We start from the raw sequence: 19,060 nt of genomic DNA, 5'->3' as shown, positions 1-19,060 counted from the left end.
TGGAATGAGGATTGCAATGTATTGTATTTTAATGATGGCCGCCGGCGCATTTCCTGTTCCGGCACGATGACGTTATTTCCGGTGCCGGTAACCGGTACTGGTAATTACAGACTCCTTGTGCCAGAGTCGGTGTCTGCGGCATCGATGATGCCGGTATCAGGGGTTTTGGGGCCTTTACAGGCATGCCGGTGCTTCTGTTTCAGGCATGCCGGAATGCATGTGCACGCTGACTCAGAATCTACCGTAGATTGCGGCAGCAGTGCTACATGGACACGGTAGCACCGGCATGCCGGTAATTTTCTTTTTTTACTGGCAAACAAGTAATGAGGCCCATAGTGTTGCATTAACCAAAGGAACTACAACTACTGGGCCTGATTCGTCTTCTACCCATGTCAACAATTTAGAGTGCTTGGCCCACGACTATAAGCATCCTTCATTCACCTTCTGCACTTCTTGTACGTAGTCCATCTTCAGCAGATGAGCTGCACAAGACACAATTTCCTTCTTCCCATCCATTTTTGGTATGCACTCGTCCATAGATCAACATTTGAGTTTGCTCCCAACATCCAGGTGATCCTGCTATTTCTGTCACATCAGGACAATTCATTCTCTTCATTTCTTCAATTATCACCTCATCCTGTCCTGCGGCATCCAGGCTCCATTTGTGTGGTTTTGATATAGTCATCCTGCTATGGAAATGACCATTTTGATCTCCATCGCAAGGTTGCCCAACTTCCTTGAAACTGTCCTTGAGTAGTACACACTGCAAGATGACAGGCATTTTGCATCATGTGCTGACACCTCCTTCGAAATGAAAGCCCTTACTGTATTCATGGCATAGGGGATGAGAGAGCAGACATAGCAACTGTTCTTTGTCTTCTTCATTAATTATTTCTAATACGATCATCAAGTTTCTTTTATGTCTGCAACTGTACAATGTGTTCAATTGTAGCAATAAGGAGTCTTCTTATCACTGGACCGGTTTTAGGATCCTGTAAAAATGTGTGAATATTAACATCTCTTCTAACGAGAGCAGGCTAGGATTGAGGTATGAACACAAAGACAGCAACCACAAGCCGATGAACGTCACTGTCGGCAGGCATAATGTGTTTTTATCATTTAAAACAACTATTCTCCACAAAATGAATCTGGATATTGATCTCTTTTTCAATTTCTGATCAAGAACTGACGTTTAGGCATAACTCTGGTGCATTATTTACTGCTTCAATATTTTCCTAAAAGTACATTTCAAATTTCTGGAACTCTCTGCAAGAATATATATAAGGAGTGTCCAATTCCAGTCCAAATAAAGTATGCGTTAATCACTCGTTGCTTTATCGTCCTTCTTCTTTGTCATCCATCGGGTCTGCACACCCGGAAATTCTTCTTCTTGTCTTGCTTCTGACTCTGCAAAGTTGTGGAGGTCTCGCCTTTATAAACCTTCACATCGTTTAAATGCAACCAAGCTCTTCTTCCCTAAACCTTAACTGTAGAAGGGGACACTTCTTTAACAGCGCTGATTAGCGCTAGGTGCCCAACATATAACTTAGGTGGTGGTGGTGGTAACAGTTAGCTTGGATTGGTTGCCAAATTATCTACTTCGATGTTTCTAGACTGTCCCCCTGACGCTTGACTTGATTTGAAATGAATGAAATACTGATAGTCATACATGTCAAATAATCATGCATCTCATCACCTAAAGTTTTTGCAACACTCTCGGCATCACTCCTAATGCTAGACAGAGGTGTAAGGGGTGTTCCCATTCGAAGGCCAGTCACTAGCTCATGCAAGGTGAGGTGGTGGTCTGACCCTGGCTTATTCCGTAGGCCATATAGGGCCTGGGGTAGGTAATACAGTTATCCCTTTTTCAACATCAATTTAATCTTGGCAATCCTCTCTTTAAGGAGTCCTTTGAGTCTCTCACATATCCTGTTCGCTTGTGTGTGATACGCAGAAGAAAACTTGTGCTTTATACTTAATAAAAGCCCTATTTGTTCGAATAATTCATTGACAAAATGTGGCCCATTATTGGATCTTAGCACTTGACACACACCCCACCTCAGAAATACTTTGTGCACTAAAAACTTTGTTGGGCACGTGGCATCAGGGTGTGTACACAGACCTGCCTCGATCCACCTAGAGAAGGGACATACCAGCACTAATAGATACTTATATCCATTACATGTCTGCAGCATATCGACATAGGCAATATGTAAATGCTGAAATGGACCATTCAGTCAAGGTATTACTCCTCTAATCGTTCTCAGTGTATGCCCAGCAGTAAAGTTTTGACACGCGATGCAACTCCCCATGAATAGTGCAACGTGTTCCAACAAATTAGGAATAAACCAGTCTTCTGCAATATTGGCAGCAAGACTATTTCTAGTTACGTGCACTGGCTAATGCAGCTGTTCAAGCGCGACTTTCAATAAAGTTACTGGCATCACTGGCTTTCCAGTGCTATCCTGTCACCATAAAGCTTCCATGGGGGATAAAGAACACCCCCTTTGTTTCCATAGTTCTTGCTCCTCCTGTGGTGCACTTCCCTGAATCTCTATTAATTGGGTTATTGATAACATATTGAACCCTTTCTGTATCAACATGGATGTAGCTACATTTTATTTAATATCTTCAGTATCAAAGATCAACATTTTTGGAGAATATGCAACCCTTTTGACTTCTACATCTGCGGCTTCGTTCCCGCAATAGATAAAATCTGTTAGTTTAGTATGCGCTGCGCATTTTACGACAGCTATGGCTACTGGGAGTTGTAGTGCCTTAATGAGCCTATCCAATAAGGACACATGCTGCACTGGAGAGCCATCTGCGCATGAGATAGCCACTCCTCTTCCAAGTTGCCAACCCTGTGTGTACGGTTGACATCACATAGGAGGAGTCACAGCACAACGTCTCTTCCTGTCCTTCATGTTTTTCAAATGAGACAATAAGCCCTACCTATTCTGCTGCTTGCACTGAAAAGTGAAATGGTAGTCTTGCACTCGCCACTACTTCAAATTCTCCATTTAATCTGTGTCTCACTATTGCAGTGTCTGAATGTCTTTCCCCACTAGTCAAATACATTTTCGAAGAACCATCAATAAAAATAATCTCCCCTCCTGCTAAAGCATTCTGCTTCACACAGGGTATTTCATCATAAAATTCAACATAATTGGCACAGTCATGCACCTTCTTCTATGAATGTGTCTGGGTTCACTATTTTACATCTTACAATTGTAATCGTTGGGTTCAAAATCATTACCTCATATGCTTAAACTCTTTGGGGTGTCAATGTACCCTTGGGTTTCTCTAGGATAGCAAATAGAGCATGCTCTACGAAAAGGGTCGTAGAGCAGCCCATAACAATACTTTTGGACTTCTCAATTGCAAACGCAGCAGCTGCCAAAGATTGTTCGCAAGTGAAGTTTCCTCTCATAACTGGGTCTAAAATCCCACTGTAATATGCCAAAGGTTTGTGCCTCAATGTGGTTCTTTGTGTAAGCACTGTGTCATTACTGACCCATTTGTGTGTGAAAACAAACAACATTCCTTGCCATATTTGGGAATTCCTAAAAGTGTAACTGTACAAATTGTTTTTTTTCGATTCCTCAAAGCCTTCCTCCATTTCTTCGGTCCATTCTAGTTTTGTTTTACCAATTTGTTCTTTCTTTAATGCTTGCAGAAGTGGTCTTGTGTATGTGCTATAATTAAACACCCAGGCTCGAACGTAATTGCACAAGCCCAGAAACAGTTGCATCTGTCTCACTGTGTTTGGTTTTGATGTTTTCATGATTGCCTCAGCTCCCTCAGGTGTCACTTTCCTTCCTTCATGCAAAATTAACTGACCTATGTATAACACTTCTTCTTGACAATACTGTAACTTTTCCTTGTCCACCTTATATCCTTTATCTACTGAAACAGTCATTAATCGGATAGTGTCCTGCCTGCACTCATCCTCTGTTTTACTGCAAATCAATAGGACATCTAGGTACTGTATCACCGCCCTTTGCAAGATCGATATTGCCTAGATCTATCTGTAGGACTCTGTTAAAGATTGATGGGGACTCACTGTACCCTTGAGGCAAACGAATATGTTTTAGTCTCTTTTGGCGAAGCGTAAATGAAGTCAAGCCTTTGGAGTCCAATTGCGACGGGATCAAGAAAAATTCATTTTTCAAATCAATCACTGTGAAGTATCGAGCTTCTACTGGAATAGTACATACTATTGTTGCCGGATTAGAAAATAAAAGAAATTTAGCATCTACAACCCTCCTTTAGTTTTTTTAGTCAGATACACCGCTGTATTACACAATGACTCTGATGGCACCAGAATCCCCCGATTCATCATTGCTGAAATAGTCTGAAATATACCTTCATCAGCTTCTCGAGACATGGGGTACTGTTTTACACGCGATAAAATTGCTCCTGGCTTAAGCTTTATTTTAACCTCCCCTACCCCTTCAATCAACCTATGTCCTAGGGGCCTGTGGTCCATAGAGCACTCAGCACTTTTTCTGTAAATTATGTAACTGTATAATTGTATATACCTTGTAATGTGCATTCCTGTCATGATCACTGCTTCCAAGGAGCCAGGACCAGCCCAACGTCCTTGGAAGCAGGCCCCTAATCCTAGGCACCAGCCGGTCCCCACGGGGACCTTTTGGACCTTGTCCTGGCGCCGGTGGCACCAGGCTCATCAGAATCATCGGTCCCGGCACTGGAAGCGCCGGGCTCATAATATGTGTGCAGATGTTTGGGTGGACTTACCTGCAGCAGACCATGCTGCTTACTTACCAGCCATTTAGACGTCCTCTGTAAACAGGAACTACTTTCTTACCTGGGTGGGGCAGCTCCATTCCCTGGATTCAGCATGGGGAAAGCTTCTGGAACTGGAACTCTTTTCTTACCTAGGCGGGGCCGTGGAGGAAGACGCCTCATCACTCCAAGGCTATTTAAACCACACCCGATTGATGAAACGTGCTTCGCGTTATTCTGCATCTGCGCAGAACGCTCACCGAGTCTGTTCCAGCCTTTCTTCTTCAATCTGCAAGAATCATACTCACCATTCCTGTATCCAGTCGACAGCAGAATCTGCAGAGACAAGAAACAGCAGGTTAGCAAGGCAGTCCTAACTCGCAGTGTTTACTCACCTGATCCATCGGCTGCGGTCATTTCGGCACGCTGTACTTTCGCCTGTGAAGACAAAAGCATTGTCATTACTTACCGGCACTCCGTGAACTCTGGAATTCTTCACACTGCATCGCCACCTGCGGAGATAAAAGCATCGTATTTACTTACGGGCCTTCCGCGGACTCCGGCGCTGCAAACAAGCTTCTGAAAGACAAAAGAAGAGACATTAGACAGGTATTTACTTACGCCCATCGCGCTCTTCACAGTAGAACGCCTGCAAATACTCTGGTGCCTCTTCAGCACGAACTACGCTGCAAGGGAAAAAACAGCTAGAGCGCTTGCATTTACTCACGCATTTCCAGGCGCTTTATTTCATCTTCCTCAAGAGTCCTGCAAGCAAAATGGGAGAAAAGCATCATACGAAGTCCTGTTCAATGTTAACGTGCCTTGCACCTAAAAACTCTAAAGACTATAAAGACTAAAAAGGTGTCTGGAAACTCACCGCTCGTGCGATTAACGACGGTAAAGGTCCTCTGAGTCCAAGAGGCCTATGTTTCACCAGTGAAGGAACTTGCAACAGCGCCCTGCATCAGACGCAGATGGAGAGTCCAGCATTCACCTATCTAAGGTGAGCACGTTGACCTGGGGGCTCTACGGAGAAGCTTGGGAGAGAGAGGAAGAGAAACATTAAACAACCCAGACCATTAACCCCTATATTCTTTCACCTGCAGAAACCTCACCCTACGAGTTCGTCACACAGTGCGAAGAGGTTCGACCCCAGAAGCCCATCGAGTCCTGCACATCACCTTTCGAGTCACAGACACCTTCCTGCCACGACCTGCGCCTCCGTGGGAATCAGGTGAGCGTTACAGAACGCGAAGCCCACCGCAAAACTCCTACCCAGGCGCAATGGAAACCTCAGACACTGATCACTTAGCCCAGTTGCTCGGAGAATTAAGAGCAGAAGTACATGCAGCTCGTCAGGAAACAAGCTCTCTAAGAAGAGAACTAATACTTTCCAAGGAGCGAACAGAGGACCTCGCTAGGCAATTGCTACAAATGCAGGCCGGACAGACACCTCTGCCCGCTCCAGGAGGAAGCTATCCTTCTGCACCATCTGTAAATCCAGTGCAAATCAATCTACCTGGTAATGTGCCCTTGGCTCCGCCCGAACGTTTTTCTGGTGACCCAAAGAAATATGCAGTGTTCATCAACCAGTGCCGCTTTCATTTCTTATGTCGACCAGCTGCATTCCCAACAGATCAGACCAAAGTGGCTTTCGTGCTTTCTTATCTCAGTGGCAGCGCCGCAGATTGGTCGATTCCTTTAGTCACCCAGGATGATCCGGTTCTGCATGATTTCCAGGCCTTCCAGTCCAGTATGGAGAAACTGTTTGCAAGACATGCACAAGGGCAGGCCTTGGACCATGAACTTCTTTCATTACGACAGGGTAATCAAGACCTCTTGACCTATATAGCCTCATTCAACAGACTCATAGTGGAAACTCAATGGCCCGAGGACAAGAGAATAACGCTTTTCTACAGAGGCCTGCGTGGAGAGCTCAAGGATGTGTTAGCTCAAGTTGTGAACCCTCCACAAGAATGTTCCGACTATATTGACTTAGTCGTCCAATTGGACCACAGATTACAGAACAGGAAGGCTGATCGTTCTAAATTTGATACCCAAGTGTTTTCTAAACCACAAACTTCTACTAAGGGAGCTGACACTGTGGAACCCATGCAAATAGGGGGGATGAAAGGTCCTTTAAGCCAAAAGGAGCGGGAAAGAAGAAGACAGCTGCAATTATGCCTCCATTGCGGGAACTCAGGGCACTTTCTTCGAGACTGTCCAGTGAAACCAGCTAAGAAGGCTGTAGGAGCCGCAGACACCAGTGCCACAAGTTCAAAGCAGGGAAACGACCTAGCCCGGCAAGTGTAGAGGTCCTCTTGCCGAGCGTTAAGATCTGTCCCGTGACCTCGCATTTCGTGGTGCCCATGGTCCTCATTAGTCCAGCACGTCCGGATCGTTTGCATGCAATTGAAGCTTACATCGACAGCGGAGCAATCGGCAATTATGTGGACCGTGAAATGGCATCAAGGATGAATCTACCCCTTGTCCCTAAGGCAGAAAAGGACGTCATTACTACAGTGGATGGCACGGAGATAGCCTCCGGACCAGTAACGCACGCCACCCAAGAAGTGACGCTAGTGAGCCAAGATGGACACCGGGAGAAAATAGTGTTCGATGTGATCAAGGCCCCTCAGTTCCAGATCATTCTGGGAATCCCTTGGTTAGAGAAACACAATCCGCAGATCGACTGGCGAGCAAAGACGGTTCAGTTTCCAGAATGTTTTACCACTTGTTACCCTCGGCCTGAAGTTTCAGTGGCGGCAATTTCTTCTGAGGTTCCTACATTACCTCCCGACTACCAGGAATTCCAAGATGTCTTTCGAAAGGATCAAGCTAACACCCTGCCTCCTCATAGGTCTTACGACTGTCAAATAGACTTGATACCCGGAACAACTCCTCCTTGCAGTAGGATTTATGCCCTAACCGAGCCAGAGAATCTTCACCTCAGACAATATCTGGACCAATACCTAGCTAACGGGTTTATCCGTCCTTCTAAGTCTCCAGCTTCCTCGGCTTTGTTCTTCGTTCCGAAAAAGGAAGGAGACCTTAGGACTTGTATAGATTACCGCGCCCTGAATCAAATCACCGTTAAAAACAGATACCCATTACCTTTGATCCCTGAACTCCTGGGCCAAGTCAAAGAAGCATGTATATTTACAAAATTGGATCTCAGAGGACCCTACCACTTGGTACGAATAAAAGAAGGCGATGAATGGAAGACGGCCTTCCGCACCAAGTATGGGCTATTTGAATATCAAGTGATGCCCTTTGGACTTTGTAACGCTCCTGCCGCTTTCCAGTATTTTATGAACGATGTCCTTAGAGAACTCATAGATGTGTGTGTTGTTGTCTACATTGATGACATCCTTGTCTATTCATCATCTGAAGAGGAACATCAGAGACACGTTAAAAAGGTTCTCGAGAGACTGCGTCAACATAACCTTTTTGCCAAGCTCGAAAAATGCGTTTTCAACGTAACTGAAGTTGAGTTCCTGGGATTCATATTGTCACCTAATGGGGTTCATATGGATTCGAAGAAGGTCGATGCAATCATCAAGTGGCCATTACCAACCTCGGTAAAAGGAGTTCAAAGCATGTTGGGATTCGCTAACTTTTACCGCAGATTCATTCCTGAATTTTCCCGGATAGTCCAGCCCATCACCGCTCTGTTAAAAAAAGAACAAACGTTTTGAATGGTCTACTGAAGCAGAACGAGCTTTTCAGGACTTAAAAGCTAAATTCATTTCTGCACCTGTTCTGAAACATCCTCGCCCAGAACTCCCCTACATCGTGGAAACGGATGCTTCTAGTCTTGCTTTGGGGGCAGTTTTATCACAAAGAGATCCGGTCACACACCAATTACATCCTGTAGCCTTTTGGTCCTGCAAATTCTCGGCTCCCGAGATCAACTATTCCATTACAGACAAGGAACTTTTAGCTATCAGATCGGCCTTTAAAGCCTGGCGACATTATCTTTGGGAGCCAGACACACAGTCACCGTAATGACTGATCACCGCAATCTACAATATCTGAAGACGGCCAAAGCTCAGTCTTCCAGACAGCTTCGCTGGGCTCTGTTTCTGGCTGAGTTTGACTTTATAATTACTTATCGACCCGGCAGTAAAAACGGAAAAGCAGATGCCCTCTCTCGGATGGGAGTAGATGAATATTTGACCAATCCAGAACCAATACCCATAATCCCAGAACAAAGGATTTTGGGGTTAGTCAGCACTCAATCCTTTGAAGACATCAAGACTGCAGTCAAGTCACTCCTAACTCCGGCCGATTTGCAGGACTGGCAATTAAAGGGAAAAGAATTCTCAGTGGATCAAGACCTACCATATTTCCAAGGACGATTGTACTTACCCTGTGAGAAAATACAAAAACAAGTCATCTCCGGTTATCACGAATCTCTGATGGAGGGTCACCCTGGCATTACCAAAACCATGGAAAAGATCAAGAGACATTTCTGGTGGCCATCATGGAAGAAGGATATTAGAGACTTTGTAATCTCCTGCGGTGTGTGTGCCCAGAATAAAAGTCAGAAGGAGAAACCAGCCGGCCTTTTACACCCTCTGGATATTCCTCCCTGTCCATGGCATACCCTGTCCATGGATTTCATCACGGACTTACCTCCATGCTCAGGGTATAATACCATTTTAGTAGTCGTGGATCTATTCTCCAAGATGGCTCATTTCATTCCCCTGAAGGGCCTACCTACGGCTTCGGTATTGGCCCGAGAATTCTTAGAAAACATCATTCGGTTACATGGTTTTCCCTCGGTTTTAATCTCCGATAGGGGAAGTCAATTCATCTCCCACTTTTGGCGAAGTTGCTGTCGTCTAGCCCAAATTGATGTAAGACTTTCAACCAGTCACCATCCCCAAACTGACGGACAAACCAAGAGGACAAATCAGACTCTAGAGCAATATCTGCGTTGCATGCTCCAACAAACTGAAAACCCTTGGAAGGATATTCTGTGGTTCGCTGAATACGCTTACAACAATTCGACTCATTCTGGAACCGGGAAGACTCCCTTCTTCCTATTATACGGACATCATCCTAGAACCTCTAATTTGGATCCTCCCCAAGAATTCGAAACACCAGCTGTGGATCATTTACACTCTGAGATTACCCGTGCTTTTAAGGAAGCCACTGCCCATCTGCAAAGAGCTAAAGCTCAAGTCAAAAAGGGAGCAGACCGGCACCGTAAAGAGGCCCCTCACTACGCAGTAGGAGACCAGGTCTGGTTATCCACTAAGCACCTGCCTCTAAAAGGATCCCGCACCTTCAACCCGAGATACCTTGGACCCTACACCATCTCTACCATAGTTAATCCGGTGGCGGTCAAATTGGAATTACCTACGCATATGAAAATACATCCAGTATTCCATGTCTCCTTATTAAAACCAATACAACCAGAAACTCGATTGACTGAACTCCCAGAACCCGTTTTGGTAGACGGAGAACTCGAATTCGAAGTAAAGAACATCCTAGACTCCAAAATCTCCAAATCTAAATTATACTATCTGGTTGATTGGAAAGGATACGGTCCCCAGGAAAGGTCTTGGGAACCCTCAGAATATGTCCACGCACCTCGTCTGGTCAAGAGATTCCATCTGAATCACCCCGAAAAGCCAAAACCCCCGGAGAAGACACGCTTAGGAGGGGCCTTGAGGGGGGGGGTACTGTCATGATCACTGCTTCCAAGGAGCCAGGACCAGCCCAACGTCCTTGGAAGCAGGCCCTTAACCCTAATCCTAGGCACCAGCCGGTCCCCACGGGGACCTTTTGGACCTTGTCCTGGCGCCGGTGGCACCAGGCTCATCAGAATCATCGGTCCCGGCACTGGAAACGCCGGGCTCATAATATGTGTGCAGATGTTTGGGTGGACTTACCTGCAGCAGACCATGCTGCTTACTTACCAGCCATTTAGAAGTCCTCTGTAAACAGGAACTACTTTCTTACCTGGGTGGGGCAGCTCCATTCCCTGGATTCAGCATGGGGAAAGCTTCTGGAACTGGAACTCTTTTCTTACCTAGGCGGGGCAGTGGAGGAAGACCCCTCATCACTCCAAGGCTATTTAAACCACACCCGATTGATGAAACGTGCTTCGCGTTATTCTGCATCTGCAGCAGAATGCTCACCGAGTCTGTTCCAGCCTTTCTTCTTCAATCTGCAAGAATCATACTCACCATTCCTGTATCCAGTCGACAGCAGCATCTGCAGAGACAAGAAACAGCAGGTTAGCAAGGCAGTCCTAACTCGCAGTGCTTACTCACCTGATCCATCGGCTGCGGTCATTTCGGCACGCTGTACTTTCGCCTGTGAAGACAAAAGCATTGTCATTACTTACCGGCACTCCGTGAACTCTGGAATTCTTCACACTGCATCGCCACCTGCGGAGATAAAAGCATCGTATTTACTTACGGGCCTTCCGCGGACTCCGGCGCTGCAAACAAGCTTCTGAAAGACAAAAGAAGAGACATTAGACAGGTATTTACTTACGCCCATCGCGCTCTTCACAATAGAACGCCTGCAAATACTCCGGTGCCTCTTCAGCACGAACTACGCTGCAAGGGAAAAAACAGCTAGAGCGCTTGCATTTACTCACGCATTTCCAGGTGCTTTATTTCATCTTCCTCAAGAGTCCTGCAAGCAAAAGGGGAGAAAAGCATCATACGAAGTCCTGTTCAATGTTAACGTGCCTTGCACCTAAAAACTCTAAAGACTATAAAGACTAAAAAGGTGTCTGGAAACTCACCGCTCGTGCGATTAACGACGGTAAAGGTCCTCTGAGTCCAAGAGGCCTATGTTTCACCAGTGAAGGAACCGGCAACAGCGCCCTGCATCAGACGCAGATGGAGAGTCCAGCATTCACCTATCTAAGGTGAGCACGTTGACCTGGGGGCTCTACGGAGAAGCTTGGGAGAGAGAGGAAGAGAGACATTAAACAACCCAGACCATTAACCCCTATATTCTTTCACCTGCAGAAACCTCACCCTACGGGTTCGTCACACAGTGCGAAGAGGTTCGACCCCAGAAGCCCATCGAGTCCTGCACATCACCTTTCGAGTCACAGACACCTTCCTGCCACGACCTGCGCCTCCGTGGGAATCAGGTGAGTGTTACAATTCCTCTGTTTGTATTTACCACCAAGAACTGTTCATTTTTGCTATAATGTATGTAACCAATCTAACCACACTATGCGCCCAGATGCCTATGGGCCCAGCAGCGCTAATATATATATATATATATATATATATATATATATATATACATATATATATATATATATATATATCCTGAAAAAATGCTGGTTGCTGCTGCATTCTCATCATTCTTTGTGGGACTTCCCTTTTCTCTATCCTTATCCAGTATGTAATGCTCATAAAGAACACTACTTCATAATTGCTTCGATCTTCCCTGAACATATCGTCATCAGTTATGTCAGGCAGTCTGTAACCCTCCTCAGAGCTATCACTGTTCTCCATGGTATACCCTCATCCCGGTAGGGCCAAACTCAGCCTTTCATCCTTCCAAGGTCGATAAATGAGCACCACACACTGTGGGTAATAATAAGCAGAGCTCAGATGCCTGAGGGTTCGTAGCGCTATATAAGTGCTAAATTATTATTATTATTATTATTATTATTATTATTGTCTATCCCTTCGAGCATTGCCATTTCTTTCCATACTATAGCTGCTTCCAACTCTATAGGAATAGTCTGTCCACTCTCCTCATTCATAGGTATTTGTGGTCTAAATAAAAACTCATCAGGTATTCTTACAATCTTTCCTACCAGGCCAGGTAGCCATGTCAGTAAAATGTTAACCCCATTTAGAAAAACCTCTGGATCTACTGGAATGATTCATAGAGCCACTTGCCCTGTGAACGCCAGTATGAACTCTCCCACAATAAAACAGTGTATTCCTGGTGTGGAACACACTATTCTTTGATCAGTAAATGAAAACGGCATGTTACGTTTCGTCATTAAATCTCTTCCTAAAATGTTATCCAGGGTCTGTCGTGAATATAACAGAGGCACAGAAATGTCACATTCTCCTATGGAGACTGGTAATTGATCAGTAAAAGGATCTCGACTCATATCTCCAGAGAAGCCTTGCGCATTCATGACAAAACCTGACATTGGATATTTTCCCTCTCGTGTACATGAACAAGTTGCTCCAGTGTCTACAAGAAAAGAAAAGGATTTTCCTCCTAACGTCACATCAACCCTTGGTTCCTCTTGGGGGTCTAGTGTCACAGATAGTACGGAACATATCAAGTCACCCTGTGAGCTGTCCTATTGTGGGTACACGCTCATCCCTGTCCCTGTGAAATGATTTCATCCCACCATAGTGACGCCTCCTATTCTTGGTGTCAATACTTGTCCTGTGTTCGCATTCTGCTATGTCTGCATAGGGGCTTGTTGCGACTGCCCCTGTGGTGGATTCATTTGTGCTCGTCCCTGCTGTGACACATGTTGCACTAGCGGTGCTTGTGCTTGATAAGATGTGTGATCTTGGGCAAAGATCTCTCTGACCTGTGTGCTGTATGGCAGAGGATAAGCTGTTCCCCCCTCTGGAAAATTGGCCGTTTTGTACATTCCCTTGGCTCCCGCATATGCGTGCAATGTGTCCTGTCATTCCACAAGTCCAACATACTGGAGGAACCCTTCTGTTAATCAGTCTTTGGTTATTTCCTCCCTCAGCACTCTGGTTCTCGTTCTGTGTGTTTTGAAACCTATCTTGGTTATTCTGAAATCTGCCTCCTCTTCCCCTATAACCCATACCTCTGCCTTGTAGCATAAACCCATACCCACCTTCGTCCATCGGGAACAGATTATTTGCATGTGATCTCCCGTTGTTTCCTGCATGCCCATACCTTCTCCGCTTGTCAATACTGCCGGTTCTGTGGCAAATTTTGACAACTTTTTCTGAACTAACTTGGCTTCCTCAATCTTTCTATTCTCATCTTCTTGTTCTTTTCTTGTAATAAGCGGCAATGGTGTACAATTGTCAACTGTATCTCAGCCAATGACATCGCTTCCCTCCCCACTTGTTTTTTCATCTGTCCCTCTACTGGCTCAGGCAACCCCTGGCATAAAATATGGTAAAACAACGCCACTGTCTTTTCCCACAGCTTGCATTTTCAAGCTGCCATGTCTCCTGAATATCCTGAATATAAGCAATAGGGTCTTCATCTTCTTTCATTTTTCGTGTCATAATGGCACCCATATTGGATGTGTCAGGATACTGTACCCTGAGAGCCCTCCAAACATCTGCTCTACAATTATTAAATGGGGCTCCATCATACACTGTGTTCTGTGCAGTCACACGTCAATATCCTGCTCTTCCCCATATGTCATCAGCCCTCTCTCCAAGAATGGCTGCCAGGAGACCTTTTATGTCCCTATTGCCAGTGTATTTCCTCCTGTAATTTTCTTTCATTCGTTTATCTATTTCCCAGCCCCCAAAGTTAAACTAGGCAGCTTACACTTTAATTATCCTTATCCATCTGCGGCCATGGAATATATTGCAGTCTTGCTCCCCCTTTTACTAACAAGGGAAACTGTATAAACCCCATCCCATATTCGGATCTCACTATTAGCCTATCCATGGCAGGGATAATTGTCCCTGTCTGTCTTCTTGTCGGTAATGACCTTAATCTGCTTACATATGGTGGAGATTCTCCCTTCTCACTACACAATCATCCTTTGGGACGCTCAGGATATGCTATGGGATCTGGCATTCTATCTTTAGGCTGTTCCAGATCTGACCATCTTACTTCCTTATCCATTTGCAAGCTTTCTTCAAGGACGTACACGTGTCCGCCTCCTGCCCTAAGACCAGACTCTCTTTCCTCGTCCGACATATCTAAGTCCCAACTAGTGTGACTATCATCCCACTTACCCTGGTCTAAGTTCAGTCTGCTAAAAGACAATGCTCGATGTTGGTCACTGAACAGGTTTTTCCTCCTTACTGCGTGATTGAGGAACTGGGGATCGATCATCGTTCCCTTGAGCTCCATACTCGCTATCTCGTCTATACTGTCGATAGACCTTATCGATCCTTTCCCCAATGCTTTCTGCATGAAATCTTTCTTCTTCTAGCACTACTCTCGATACTGCTGACATTACTTCCTTTATCGGAAGAATCACCTCCGCTGTCCCCCATCATATTTCTGGGCTCAGCCTCATTTGTTCATTTTGAATAAGACTAGTATCCGAAATTCACCGTCTCCTCTTTCGCTCTATTTCTTCATCTACTTCCCTTTACTTTCTCACATCTCTTCTAATTCTTTCTTCCTCCTGTGTTCGTTCTTCCATTCTTACTCCTTCTTTTCATTTCTTTTCTTCACTTTGTCTCTGTAATCTTTTGTCCTTTAATCTTCGTGCTTCTTCCTCTTCTCTCTTTCTTTCCTTTCTGTCCCTCTCTTCTATCGCTCTTTGTTTATTGTCATACTTTCTTTGTTCTTCTGCCTGTTCTTCAATGTTCTCTTGTTCCTGCTGACATATCTGTTCTCGTCGCTCCCAACGTTTCCTTCTTTGTTCATCTTCTTTCAATCTTTTCTCTCATTCCTTATCCTTCCTTTCTTGTTCGTCATTTCTTCTCTTTGCCTTCCTCAATACTTTTCCCATCTATCTTGAGTAATATCTGTCCTCCCATCCATTCATTTTGTACGATCGCTGTTGACAAATTTGATCGCTCACTTCTTCCTTCCCTGTCTTGCATGAGTTTAAAAATATCGTCCTTTCTTTAATTCTCTTCCAAACTATCGTCACTACTGTAAGCGGGGGGTTCATATATCAGATTACTGTACCCCATCGCGGCTCTTAGTTCCATTAAAGGATACACTCCTATCTCTTCCATAGCAACACTCTTTGCTTCAGGCAAGGTAAGGGAGCTGAGGGCTCAATGTCTACCCACTTATTCTGATTAAGCATCCACTTTGCAGGTGGCGGGTCTTCCCTTTCCTCTTGGTACATCTTCCAAAGTTCTAAAATTGCAAATCTTCTCCATAATTTCGTTCCTGTATACGCACCATGCAAGCATGTGTTGTAATACCGCTCTTGACAATGATCCCCCTTTGTGGTCATGGCATAAACATTTTATCTGCTGTGCTCTTTACCCATTCTGCACTGCACTGTTGGAGCTTGGGCATATGTTTTGGCAGTGTCTTGCATAGGTGTATGAGAGGAGTATCCCCCATACTGAAAAGTCTCAATTGACTGTCAAGACTTATCAGATCGCTAAATAAACCTTTTACCTTGGTTTAAATCACAACTTTTATCATTTTAAAACAAATATGAGCAAGTACCATCAATCGCTGCTTAATCCTCTTATTTCAATAACCTAACTATTCTTTTGATTGGCACCAATCGTTTCGCTACACTTATCTTTATTCACAGTCATTTCTTCACAATTATATCGCTCTTCGATACTTTTATTCAACAAACAACATTTAGACTAGTCAGACATTTACACATTATAAACACTGTGAGCACTTCTTCCCTCGCCTTTACTTTTTACCCTATACAGGGTTTGAGACATTACCTTACAAGGTCCTGACCTGTGCATTTTATATTTCACTCTACCCCCATTGGGGTTTGAAATGTTTCCTTCTAATTCCCTTGAATTAGGACTCCTAGGCGTTATCTCTTTATCTTCACAGTATTTCCCTGTTACACAAAATTATTACAATCCCTTCCCTTTATTTGCCTATCCCCTTAGTCTACTCACCATTCGTTAATCGACTTGAGGCCTTCGGTATGGACTCCTCCAATCCAACCACTTTACCTTCCGTCCTCAGAGTGCCTGTGCAAACCGGGAAGGGTTTCTTCAAAGGGGGACCTGCCCACCGTCTCGGTTCTTCTTGCAAGTTTACTTCTATCGGCAGCTCTACACAGGAAACTCTGCGTTCTTCCAGCTAATGGCAAATGATACCGATCGTCGGAAAATCTGGAGCTCAACTAGTTTGGATATTTAAACCATCCGAACTGCTATCACGTGAGCTTAGGGCCCTTTAGGAATGTGCATATGTAATGGATGGGATCACACAGATACATTCCGAGTCCAAATAACCAAACCAACTCAGGAAGATGGCAAAGTACTGTTTTATTAATAATGATCTAAAACAGGGAGTTACAACGAACATCAACTGGCATACGCTCAATTTCTCTCAGCGATCCTTTCGCAAAACATAGACTTTATACCAAAAATACATTAGAGGTGATGTCATACTACTTGGCAATAATGAAAAACCTACTAAGGGTTGGGATTGGCTTAAGGGGAACATCTAAGTATATTTTCTATAGGAACTAGGATTGGAATTGGCTGCCCACAGGTGGACAACATATGCCTACCTCTAAAACATGTAATCTTCAGAAACATTAGATACACGGTTTCTCATTAGTTTTCAAACTATAATGTCCTTCTATATATGGACCACTACAATTGGTTGGCACGATTGTGCCAGGTCTGGAACATTCGATTCACGTAGTAGCACGTAAGCCCAGACCCAGGTGCAAGGAGATGGGGCATGAAACTACCTCCCTACCCGCATCTCTCATCACCCATGCCTTCTGCCATGAAGATTGACTTTGAACTTAGCCTTGCAAAAGTATCCTTGTCTTTAGAATACATGGGAGTGAGAGCCCTTACTATCGTGTTTTGGGACTCCAAGTCCAAACTCTATTTTCATCCTTGGCTCATGTGAGAGGAGACCACGATCTGGTCCATTTTGCAGGTTTTAAATGCTCTAAATTAATTAAACTCGGCACTCTTCGTGTTCTTTCTTTGCACCTTAATAAGGGGTGATTCGTTCTTCGCATGTTCGCTCTTTTCCAGAATAGCTAGCTGACCTTGGCTGCTTCAGTCTTGACTCCAGGCCAGGCAGCCTCGTCTTGCAGCTCCACAATTCTGCTTATTCTTGCTGCAACACAGTTTTCCCTTCCCTCTTCATGGGTCCTGGTTTACTAAATTCATGATACCGATGTCCAGCTTCTATACAATGGCGGCTTTGCCTACATTCTATTCACTACGTATAGCCAGCTTCTACGATGACTTAATCAACTTGCATTTCAGCATCTGTACAATTATTGAACAGTTGATTTTCTGCAGAACTTTGTGAACGTGTAATCTCCTTTTTCTCATTTAAACATTCACTTGATTCTTCACTTCCTCATTAGTCTCTTAGTTTCTTCCAGATCTATACATCTTCAGCCAGTATCCTGGGACCTTGTGCAGACTCTTTTGTGATGCCACTGGCTTCTTGTCTCTACTCCTTCTCATATTCCTTCAGTGAGTTTCTCCCTTCGGGGATACATTCGGTAGGGTTGTCTCAATGGGTATCTTCTCTCAAATGCCTGCTGCAGTATTGGCACAATTGCAAGTGTCAAACAAGCCACAATCTCGGGTCTCCAACGTATGGCAGGTAAGGGGGCAGGGTTTCTGCTCCTCTACATGTGTAATGGGGCAGAGGGCTACATCATTGAGATGGACTTCATTTTGAACACATAGGCCCACAGAACATGGAACACGTGTGCATAGGAGTCAGGAGGAGAAACAAACTTAACAAACTTGATATCATCCAAACCCCAAAACCAACCTGCAAACTGCACACCCAACATGGAACACCTGAGGATGAAGGTCAGAACAGAGGATGAAGGGGGGTATACTGTGGAATGTACACATTAGTGCACAGCCTCTTTCTCCTTCTCTCTCTCCCACACACACACCCCATTACCCAACCACCAATTTACCCCTACCATAAACAATTACAAAAGGAAACAACCTCAAAGATGGTGTATTGTGAGTATGTTCAATGGCAAAAGGCATCAAAAATAAATAAATAATTTAGCTATCGAAACACAACAGACTAAGAAAAAATGCCTTACTGCCCCACAACAGACAGACACACAAAAAAAGAATGTGCTGTGGAAGAAAATTGAATTGCCAAGTTCAGTTAAGTGACATCCCCCAGAGAGTGCAAGGGTCATTGTTGCAGATGTTGAAGAAAAAGATAGGTGGCATATTGTGGTCACCCATGAGTCAACCTGAATTTGTTCAGGTTCCTTCTAACTTCTAGATCTTGCAATGTATCACTGTCCCTCAGACCCAGGAGATCTGTGTGCACGAACACATGAAAAAACAATGTGGCATGATGGAAACTGTGAAAACAAACACTCCAATCAGCCCTCATTTGACTCAGAAAGTCTGTGCCCTTGGTATAACTAAGGCCATTGCCACTAGTGGGGAGAATATGCAATTAGGGAACACCATGACATTCAGGATTAAAA

This window comes from Ambystoma mexicanum, chromosome 14, assembly GCF_040938575.1.
Source record: "Ambystoma mexicanum isolate Mex_15411 chromosome 14, UKY_AmexF1_1, whole genome shotgun sequence".
NCBI classification, from domain to species: domain Eukaryota; kingdom Metazoa; phylum Chordata; class Amphibia; order Caudata; family Ambystomatidae; genus Ambystoma; species Ambystoma mexicanum.
Note: the sequence above shows the minus strand (reverse complement) of the source record.